This window comes from Ursus maritimus, unplaced genomic scaffold, assembly GCF_017311325.1.
Source record: "Ursus maritimus isolate PB19 unplaced genomic scaffold, ASM1731132v1 scaffold_21, whole genome shotgun sequence".
NCBI classification, from domain to species: domain Eukaryota; kingdom Metazoa; phylum Chordata; class Mammalia; order Carnivora; family Ursidae; genus Ursus; species Ursus maritimus.
The window spans coordinates 45322452-45332199 of record NW_024424564.1 but is presented as its reverse complement, the minus strand read 5'-3'; the positions used below and the strand labels follow the sequence as shown (position 1 = coordinate 45332199).

The window sequence follows — 9748 nt, the reverse complement described above, 5'->3', positions numbered from 1 at the left end:
TTCCTGCTGAAATGGTCAAGGAAGGCTTTATGCGAAGGTTGAAATTTGAGGTATAATCTGAGTAAAGGAGAAGTAATGTTCCTGAAGAGATAAAATTTAACACTCGGTGACCCACACCTCTAGTTCTTTGCTATATCATTCTGATAATAATGGTAGGATATTTAATATTCATTTAACTAATATTTATCAAGCAGCTGCTATGTTTTAGAGTGTAGGAGACATGGCGGTAAACAAAACAAAGACTCCGCTCTCATGTAACTAATAATCTCGTGGAAAGGGACAGTAAAGAAATCAACAGCTGTTATTAGGGGGTGGTAAGTGCCAAGAAGAAAAATAAAGCAGGGAGAGGGGTGGAGAGTGAAGAATATGATCAGGAAGGGCCTCTGATGGGTGACCTTAGAGTGAAGTGAAGGGAGGGAATGGACTGTTCAGATATGTGAGGGAAAGGGGTTCAGGTTGAGGAACTGTGGGTGCAGAGGCACTGAGAAAGAAGTGCACTTGATGTGTTTGAGAACAAGAGGCCAGTGGAGCTGGAGTGGAAGGAGCAGGGGAGGGGCAGTCTTAGATGATCGTGGCTGTGCGAAATGCTTATAAGGCCCTATGCAAATAGGCACTAAAAAAATCTAGAGTAGCCAACCTTTTTAGTATATGGGTTGGTCTTAAAGCACATTTTTTGTTTTTTTGTTTTTTTGTTTTTCTTATAGCCTTAACACAAATGGAGTTTTCCTGAGGTCATAGCTCCTTCCAGGAAGCCTTCCCTGACAACTTAGTTCACACCAGTCAGACTCTCCTCTGGCCTACTCTTCTGTTGATGCTTAATTATGCATTATCTTGTGTTGTTCCTTGTTTTATTCTTGTTTGCCGAGTGAGACTGTAAGCTTCTAGAAGACAGGAACTATATATTCTTTGTTCTATCCTTTGTAATACCTAATAGTTTTGGGTACATAGTAAGTGCTCAATGCCTGTGAAGTTGAAATTTACTTTTTACAAATGATTGAAGTAGAAAAAAATCATGAAATTCAGGGGTGAGAGTTTGTTTATGAAATTCCTCACTCTTCTGAGTGTCAAAGGATTAACCTTTTTTACAGAAAGAAGTCCTTTACTGGGTGTTAATTTCCCAAGGCTGTTTACTAAATGGAACTACAACTCGAAGCTGTAGATTCCAAAGCTGAACGCTGTTGAGTTACAGCCAGGAAGCTTTTGGAGTAAATCATTACTTCCCAAAGTGGGGCACAGAGGACATGAGAGAGTCTGTGGTGCTTATGTTATAATCCTTCGGCTAAGAAGGAACCATGGGGGAGAGAGAGGAAGGATTGGGCCTTTCAGGGGCAGTATCCAGATGCTTTATGTGGACAGAAGAGGAGTTAGCACAGCCCTGGAAACAGTATAGAAATAGAGAACCCTAATCAGGGTTGGAGGGAAGAGACAAAGTCAACCTGAAATATGGTTTGAAAAACGTAGTTAGTTGTTAAAGAGGGTGCTGGGAACACTGTACTCTAACCTGGGGGAAAGTTAAATTAGTTACATGTATAGGTATGGGAGGTTCATTTCACTGTAAGCAAGTCTGATATGTGTGAAACTTGGGCTTTATAAAACATACTGGGGAGTGAATTCTTTCGGTCAGCTCTTCTAGTGAATATAAACAATTCGATGATCAAAAATTCAGTTTTTGTGTGACTTTCTAGGAACTTAGCTGCTGTATAAATAAGGCAGGGTGCACCTTAATTATTGCTTATAGCTTTCAGCAAAATTCTTTATGGCAGTGAAATGTTGGTATGTGATTATTATATGGCCAACTAACTGCTTCTGTCCATCGAGTCATAAATCCGGTTTAGTTAAGTGGGTTCAGCAGTTGTTATTCTGGTAGTAGGAAAGCTTTCTTGCTGGTCTTAGGGCAGAGCTTCCAGGTAGCCTGTGATTTCTATGTGTATGCTCCATTTCTTATAATAGTTTATCGTCCCATTTGCTCGTTTCTGGGTTTTTTTCCTAGGTGGATATCTCTTTGGATTCTCATTTAGATGTTTGGTGCTGATGCGAACATGGCGCTACCATTTGAGTAGAGCTAGAAAAATAACGTGCTTTCCTTCCAAGTAATTTCATGAACGATGTCTCACAAAAATTATTGAATTTTTCATTTGTACTTAGTCTCCTCGAGCACCATGACAAAATACCAAAGACTGGGTGGCTTAAACAACAGAAATTTATTTCTCACAATTCTGGAGGCTAGAAGTCCAAGATCAAGGTGCCGGCAGATTTGGTGTCTGCTGAGGGGTTCTCTTCCTGGCTTCTCACTGTGTTCACATGGCCTTTTCTGGGCGTTTGCTCCTGGACAGAGAGCGATCTCTCTCTTCCTCTTTTTAGAAGGGTACTAATCCCATCATGGGGGTCCCACCCTTAAGACCTGTAGTAAACCTCGCCACCTCCCAAAGGCCTCCCCCATCACCCTGTGGGCTAGGGCTTCAACATATTAATTTTGTGGAGACATAGACATTCAGCCTGTAATACTATCAGAGCTGTAAGTATTGTAGATGGAGAAACTGAGGCACAGTCACCTTAAAAATTACTGATTTTTTTCAAGACTCACAGGGAGATCCTGTGAATGTAACACCCAGAATGTCTTTGAGAGGAAGGACAGATCTGAATTCAAAGTAGGACTGTTCTTTAGGGTGACTCACGAGACTAGCCTGAGTTGAATTTGTCTCCCAACTCCCTCTCCCATTTTCTAGCCACCTTGTCATGTTTTTCTCTCTCGCACTGACACGTGAACATAACAGAAGCTAACTAGAGATTTAACTTTCATTTTGGTATAAAACAGACTGGTGCAGACAGGCCTCAAGATTACAGGATTGGGGAGAAAGACTCACTCCTCTACTTCGTGTAAACAAGAATGTTGCCAGCGCAGCTCCAGTTTGACATCTCTCAGGCCGTCAGTTTGACGCCAGGCTTTCATAATTTGTAGAAACAGTAAAGACAGTCATTTTAGTGAATGGCTTTGCTTGAATTTTTGTTGATATGCATTTGTAGAGCATAGTAAATGCCTGTATTCTGGTGCCTATGTGCCCTCCCTTCAGAGATGGAAAGGAAGAGCTCAGGGATGATGGGAAGGAAATGGCAGTAATTGGATGAGCAGACAGATGGAGCGAGGGACGGCGAGTGCACTTGGTGTTTTAGGTGGCCCCTAGGAGTATTGAGTTTCTTATTCTTCTCCCCTACAGCCCCAATACAGGCAGGCAGCTTACATGGCTAAGGTTTCATTATCTAATCCATCACAGATCAGCTTGAATAAACCCATTGGCTGGCGCTGATCTAGTTAGGAGGGTAGTGCAAAGCTGCTTGAGCCAGGATTGGGGCAAATCGGATCAGAACTGCCATGTGAATCCTGGACATATTTCTGTAATTTGGGTGGGTAAAGTCGTTTGGGAAATCACTTATGAAAGAGAAAGAGAGAACGAGTGAGCAATCATGAGTTTTTTCAGATGTTGTCATAGGGACTCTGAGGGGAAAGTGTATGGAAGATTCAATATATTTCTCTGGAGTATAGCCAAGTTGCTTTGGTTATTTGAGTCTGAGTATTTTTGGGTCACCAATGCTCAGTGGTAATCTTTTTTAGTAGCTTTTGGAGATCCCAGTTGTGATCACTTAATTATGACTATTCTGAGTGAACCCTTGATCTGAGACTGTACGTTATGGGTCCCCTCTTAGTTTTTAAAGGGGGAGATGTTGTTATTACTATTATTACAACCAACCTTAATGTATATCATTATGTTTGATGTCCATGTATACTTGAAGTATGGGGTGGTGAAAGAAACACTATTTAGAGTTTCTCATTTTGGGTTTGACTCCTGGCTCTTCTACTTAGCAGATGAATGACCTTTGGTAGGATGTCTAACATCTGAGCTCCTGATTACACATCTGTGAACTGGGAGAATTAATACATACTCTAATGAGCTGCCATAATGAGTAACTGAGATGATTTAAAGTGTCTATCATGGAGCCCAGCAGTAACCGTTTATTCCTTGCCTCCCTTATAACCTGCTGTACAGCACTCCGTGAGCTCCTGCTTACTGCTTGCTCAGCATGGAGTGGTTAATGTGTTTCCGATTGATTAAGTGTCAGAGTTGGGGACTACTAGAGATGAACAGTGTGTTGAACTCAATTTGCTCGTCATCTGGGTGGAGGAGGTGAATAGGCTTTCTAGTTGGAGGAGAAGGAGGAAGAGGAGATGTTTGCTTCTTTGCCAAGTACTAAAAGAGCTAGTGAGTTACCACAATGCCTGCATTGAGCATGTGGACTTTTCGTGGAACCTGTGGGATCTCCACTGGGAATGTGTGTGACGGATGCCCTGCTGTTCGGGTGGTACCTGGGATGCAAGAGTGGTGAAAATGTCGGTTGTGTTTCAAATGTTACAAGGTTTGCTAGTTAAATATATTACATCAAATAGATGGCACTTTTTGCTCTCGTTCTGGTTTGTGGAAATGGAGTTGGGATGCCTTTGTCTCTTGTGGTCTCTCTCTAGTCTCTTCAAACCTATGTGCGGACAACTAAGAGTCACCCACCTGAAAGAGCTTAATTTTTAAAAACACTTGATAGTTTGGCTTTGACTTCCAGATACAGTCCATTCTTTCGCTTGGCCTCCTTCTGGCCTGACTTAGGCCTGTCTTTGTAGTCTCATTGAATTTTCTACAGTCCACCTCTGAGTCCGTGGTATGGGGCTTCTAGTTTCCTGAGTATGCTGTGCCACTAGAGGTCATTCATACCTCTGTGCTTTTGTTTGTTTTTCTTCTGCTTGATATTCCTGCCTCAGCGTCTCTCTCTCTCTCTCATCCGTAAGGCTCAGTCTTCAAGAATCATTTGGGATACTGACTCTTTCTGGATACCTTTTGGGTCTGCTCCCATCCCTCCCACATCCTGCCGGTTTGTAAAACACGATGTCCATAGCTCTGTTTTAGCACATTTTGCTTTACCATTTGTTCAGATGTCTGCTCCTCCACCCCTACCCAGACTGTGTGATCAAAGGATCATTTGGGATCTCTAGGATTTAGCACTGTGCCTGTGCCCCAGTAGTCAAGAAACTATCATTCTTGTTGAATTGAACTTTGTCTATCTGCTCCTCAGTAGGGCCTGCAGATGGCTTTAATTGTTTCTCCAGATTTTCCCTGGGGGGTCTGGCCCTTGGTCTGCTTTCCAGCTCATGTGAAGACTGGGTGTTGTGGGATTTGTGAATGGTACCTGATCTTTCCAGATACCAGGGTTAAAGGTGAGAAAGAGGTCTTTGAAAACAGAAGCGGGGGTGGAATTTAACTGTTGAATGTGTTGGGTGGGCATGGCAACCTAATGTTTAGTTTCCTGTGCTCAGATATTAATTGAGTGCACGTGTGTATGTGTAAAAAGCGCCTTTGTGATGGTGTGGTTAAGGAAAAGAGAGGAACCACACAAGTAAGGGGCAATTAGAGCTAACCTGTTCCAGTTCATTGGAGCAGTCTGTTGATCTGCCTTTTACAGTGCTGCTGAGAGATTCTGGAGTGTTGCAGTTCGGAGATATTACCACCATTTGGGACTAAGGCCATTTGATCAATGGTGGACCTTAACCTTTCCTTTCTCAACCAATGAATTTCATAAGCTATTATAGCTTCTTTTGTGGATACAGGAAAAATACCAACTGAGACTCCTCACAAAATGCATGCTGCTTTCCAGATTACTCGTTGGATGTGCTTGAAAATGAGGAAGCTTAATAGCGTTCTTTTAAACCACAACCTTGGAAATAGAGTCATAGATGTATTTTACAAGAATCATCTCCCCCTGTCCCTTGTTCTCCCCGCCTCCTTCCCTCTCAGCTTCTGATTTGTGCTCCTATATAATCCTCGCCTATTCTCTAACCTCAGGACTTCCCTTACTAGTTCAGTTGGGGCCCCTTTACAGGTAACCAAGTATACTTTGTAATGCCTTTGGCTTTTTGGATTCTGAACGAATAAAGCAGGTTCAAAGAAGGGAATGAGAGAGCGAGCAACCAGTAACATCACTTCCTTCTGACGTGTCCTGCACATACGTGGCATCTAGAAATTTCAGCTGAGGACTTAAGGCACGGGACACATGATAAATACCGCTTATGAAGTAGATGACAATTTTGAATTGCTAAATGATAATGGTTGAGTAACTGCTTAGAGACCCATTTTCCCAAGGGTGGAAACAGCCTTTGAAGTTTAGATTTTCCATAATGCTTGGGTGTGTTCAACCATAATACTTGGGTTTTTTAGGAATCTAAGTCCTCAGATAATACCTTGGTATGTGGGATTTTTCCCATGTGAAGGCTGATTCCTTGGTTTCTCCTTTGCTGAGGAAAAGAGATTTTTGCTCCGAGCATTGGATATTTTATTCCAGGCATGTGGTTTCTGAGGAGGCACACTGTTTATTTTTCTTTTTGGCTGAATCGATTTTGTTGGATCCTAATCGTAAATATCACAGCAAGGCATGATTTATCATGCAGGATGGGCAGGGTTGCCGTGGGACTCTCTTAGCGATGGGGTTTTGTGTGGGCGGGGGCAGAAACTGTCCTAGTGGAAATAGAAGAAGCGCAGACCTGGTCTGGGGGCACTCTGGGGTTTCAGTGTGGGCTCCAGCTACTGCTTGAGTTGGAACACGTTTGGAACGGAGGCTTATGGGAAGTTCTTCCATTTGCCTTATTTTGAGCAGCTTTTTCCTCTGCACGTTGGCCACTGTTTGGAGGAGGGGGCGTTAATTGCTGTCCGCCCGAATGATTTCCAAAACAGACCTATATGAATTTCATTTAGGGACTTATTTCAGGGGTATGTGGTTTGTCCTGAGTCAGGAGGACTTTGGTTCCATTTTCCTGGAAGTTGGTGGGCTTCCATGAGGCTGCTCTATTTATCTTGGACCGTTAGGCAAGTAGAAAAGCAGCTGCATAGTTAGCCCTTGTTGCGTGGAGCTTAATTTCATAGGTCATCCTCTCTTGGGGATTTTTATATAGTTACATTTACAGCCTTAGGTTTTCTTTTCCTTTTTTTTCCTTCTGCAGTTCAGTATGCCGCAAAAATTCTGAGGAGGGTGGGTCATAATTTTGGGTTAAAAAAAGTAAAATAATTTTGGGTAAAAAGCAGGAATTGTTTAGCTCTCTCTCCCCTCTTTTCTTAGCCCCCGATCCTTTGCAAAAGAGTCTGCAAATGAGGTCGCTTATCCTCTACTCAGACTGTCTTGTCCCCTAATGTGCTGAATATGTGGCTTTGACAGCTTTCACCTGCTGTTTCTTGGTTTCCAGGGGATGGGATAGTAAGACTGTGCGATTTCAAAGCGAGACCTGGCAGAATTGGAAGACGTTTTGTGGTGGCTCCCAGCGTCCACAAAGCTTCACTCATTGGTTTGCACCTCATACAGACTTGCAGGAACACTGTCCCTGTCAATAGCTGGCACAATGGGTTTGAGGACTTTGTTGGAACTTCAGGAAGTCTCCACAATGGCTGCCTCTCACAGTGGGAGCTTTGGCGAGGCTTACGGGGAGTTGGTAGGGCGGTTTTGAAAGCACGCTTCTGGTCTTACGCTGCTGTGTGTCTCTGAGAAAGGCAGGGGCAGACTGGTGCGAAGAAGGGGGAGAGGTGCTGCGCAGCTGTCACTGATGTGGGGCCGTTTCCTATATGTCGGCCTGTGCTGCACGGTTTACTGTGTGTTCTGTGTGTTGTATTCCTACTTGAAGCCATAGTCGGACTCGTGACTTTGAGCAAGCTGTTTGGCTAATTTTGATATCATCCCGGACTTTGAAGTGATGCTGGTCATAGGTAAAAGGTCCGTGTGGGGGCTCAGAAGTTACTGTTTCTGTTGGCAGCCCCGTCCCCATCCCCAGCTGCTGCTCGTATGCATTATGGACACATTTTTTTGGTCCCTCTACTTGGTGTTACAGGTCTCTAGCTGCTTGTTGTGATTCCAAATAGATTTTTTTGCTGCAGCATTTTGGCTTTGATCTGGCTGTGTTTTACAGTGTTGGAGATCAATTGGTTAACTTTGGCATTTTGCGTACATGCAGCAGAAGTCTTTCAGAAAGGTGCTTATCACGGACCATTAGTGATTTTTGTCAGCTGTGTAAAAATGCTGTGATTAACAGATACCCGTGTATCTGTGTGTATGTGCAGTTTTCCTTTATGCTTACTTCGCATTTCTGTTTCTCTCTAGGAGTAGTTTGGAGTAAGTGTTATCCTTTGCTTTTTAATCCTGGGAAGCGTCTTTCAGGAAACCTTTGTGTTTGGTTTTCTTGGGCTTGTGTGGGGATCCTTTACCCTCACTGGATTTGAGCTTCGCCATGATTTGCTCTTTCAGTGTTAGTTTTAGGCAGATAGTAAAAACTTGTTTGGTTTAACAGCATCCCAGAGTTTGAGGAAACCTAAACAATTTTGTCAACCATACCTCAGTTTACAAAAAAGTATCGATTCTGATACAAGAGAAAAGCCTGACTGGCCCAGCATCCTGTTTTAGGCGAGGAAATTGTGTAATTCAGAGTGTCCCAAGCTGTTTTTCCATCGATTGCTCCTTGAGAAATGGATTGAATAGGTGTCATTCTGCTGAGAAAATAAAAATGAAATCACTTTGGAATAGAGTTAAACAAGATTTGAACTATCACATTTTACTTTTCATAAGCAGATGGAACTCTAAATTTATAAAAATGTATTTAGTGAAGTATCTGGTTCCCCAAGTGCTCTGTACTCCTTCACTAAACAACTAACCCCCATTGTTTGTTCTTGTGTTATCCTCTCCTTTTTTTCCACACAGACACTAGCAAACTCTCTGCATGCCTTTGCACAGTACTTTCAATGACTATATCAGAAGTTTATTTTGGTTTTTAAAGATTTTTTTAAAAATTATTTTTATTTTTTATTTTTTTAAAGATTTTCTTTATTTTTAAGTAATCTGTGCACCCATCATGGGGCTGCTCGAACTCACAACCTTGAAATCAAGAGTCGCATGCCGTACTGACAGAGCCAGCCAGGCGCCCCAAGGTTAATTTTTTCTTTTTTTAATGTAACAAGGTCTACTAATGTTTTCAGGAATGGGTTCTGTTGTGTGTGTGTATGTGTGTGTGTGTGTGTGTGTGTATCCTGGTTAGAAAAGTTTTTCCCACTCCAAGATTATAAAAAAATAGAATGGGCTTCCAGACAGAGCTGAGTTGGAGCCCTAGCTTTTCCATGTCACAGTTGTATGATCTTGGCTAAGTTATTTAACTTTTTTTTTTTTTTTTAAGATTTTATTTATTTATTTGACAGAGAGACAGCCAGTGAGAGAGGGAACATGGGCAGGGGGAGTGGGAGAGGAAGAAACAGGCTCCCAGCGGAGGAGCCTGATGTGGGGCTCGATCCCAGAACGCCGGGATTACGCCCTGAGCCGAAGGCAGACGCTTAACGACTGAGCTATCCAGGCGCCCCAGTTATTTAACCTTTCTAAGCCTCAGCTTCTTCCCTTGTAAAATATATAGTGTAAGAATTAAAAGAGATGATGTATATAATGTGCTTATTCAGGGCCTGATGCATATAGTAGGTGTTCAATATCTAATAGGCATTTTTATCATGACTACCAAGCCTTATTTTCTTGTACCCCATTTTTTTTTTTTAAGATTTATTTATTTTTTAGAGAGAAAGTGGGCGAGCATAGGGGGAAGGGATGGAGGGAGAAGGAGAGAGCGAATCTCAAGCAGACTCCCCACTGAGCATGGAGCTGGACATGGGGCTCGATCCCAGGACCCTGAGATTAT

General features: G+C 42.6%; 1 protein-coding gene across 8 annotated transcripts in view; it reads left to right on the top strand.

Moving 5' to 3' along the window:
• The window catches only part of RBFOX2 (RNA binding fox-1 homolog 2), a 269160-nt gene that overhangs the window by 2662 nt on the left and 256750 nt on the right, over positions 1-9748 (top strand). The gene's annotated exons all lie outside the window — the stretch shown is intronic.